This window comes from Echinops telfairi, unplaced genomic scaffold (genome assembly GCF_000313985.2).
Source record: "Echinops telfairi isolate 266 unplaced genomic scaffold, ASM31398v2 ScPeMD7_7469;HRSCAF=8507_0, whole genome shotgun sequence".
Taxonomy (NCBI): domain Eukaryota; kingdom Metazoa; phylum Chordata; class Mammalia; order Afrosoricida; family Tenrecidae; genus Echinops; species Echinops telfairi.
Window position 1 is genome coordinate 83,377,172 of NW_022111372.1, and position 1,448 is coordinate 83,378,619.

The window sequence follows — 1,448 nt, forward strand, 5'->3', positions numbered from 1 at the left end:
GAGGGAGGGGAAAAATGAGGAGCTGATACCCAGGGCTCAAATAGAAAGCAAATGTTTTGAGAATGAGGAGGGAAACAGATGTACAAATGTTTGACACAATGAATGTATGTATGGATTGTGATAAGAGTTGTATGAGTCCCCAATATAATGATTAAAAAATAAAAAAATTTTAAAGTTAAAACTAAAACTAAAACATTTTTTTTAAAGAAATACCATATATACTCATGTATAAGTTTTTCAGCACATTTTTAATGCCGTTTTTGTGGTAAAATTAGGTGCCTCGGCTGATATTCGGGTCAGCTTATATTTGAGTATATATGGTAACTGCATTGTGTCCCTGCAGCCCCTTTTGTCGACAGTCGGTTATTTCATATAAGCGTCTCATCTATTTCATACAGCTTGCTTTCAAGGCTCATTTATGCTGCGGCATGTTTAACATCTTCACTTCTTTTTTATGGTTGACTACTATTCCATTATATGCATGTACCCTATTTTGTTTATCCATTCACTGGTTTATAGAAACTTGGGTTGTTTCCACCACTTGAAATAGGTTTGGATTAAAGATTAAGTGTGAAATTATTTTTCATATATACACATATATGCATTGGTAACATTATACCCGCCTCCCCTGCCCCACTACCACCTAATGTAAAGGGGGAGCCCTGGGGGTATGCTGGGCTGGGTACTGGGCTGCTAACCACAAGATTAGTAGTCTGAAACCACCAGTTGCTTCACAAGAAAAAATGAGGCTTTGTGCTCCTGCAGAGTTACAGTCTCAGAAACCCACAGGGTTTCTATGCTGCTGTGTAGAGTCAAGATCAGTCAGAACCAAATCAAAGGCAGGGAGTTTGGGGTTTGGTTTATTAATATAAACCAAATTTTACTGATATAAAATTTGCCCATGTGACAAAATCCTTGGGAGGGAGTCAAGACGGGGTCCAGGTAGAACCACCCACTTGGCGTTCCTGTCACTACATCAGAAAAGTGACAGGCATGGGAAGCAGGCCCGAGGAGAAAGCAATGGGACTGAAGGTTCTGCAGGGACTTAGGGGAGGAGGCGGGGAAGGGAGCGGTGAGCAAACAACGCCATAGACAGGGGCACAACTAGGGAATTAAATCAACAATGAGGAAAACAGAGATCCTGTGGGTGATGGAGCAACAGCAGTCTAGCTGAGAGGAATTATAAGAGACAGAAGGGCAAGTGTAATGGTGGGAAAGGAGAAAGGTAGAAAGAAACAGGAAAGATCTAGGAATCAAAGCTATGGATAACGTAGGTGTGCATTTATAGGTGTAAATCTATTAATTCATATAAATAGAAGTATTGGCATAGGTACACATATTTATCTGGCACTACAATGAGGAAGTGGATGGACTTTGGTCTCTGCTCAAGCCCTCCCTCAGTGCAAGAACACTTTGTTCTAACAACCTGGCATTCTGTGATGCTCCCT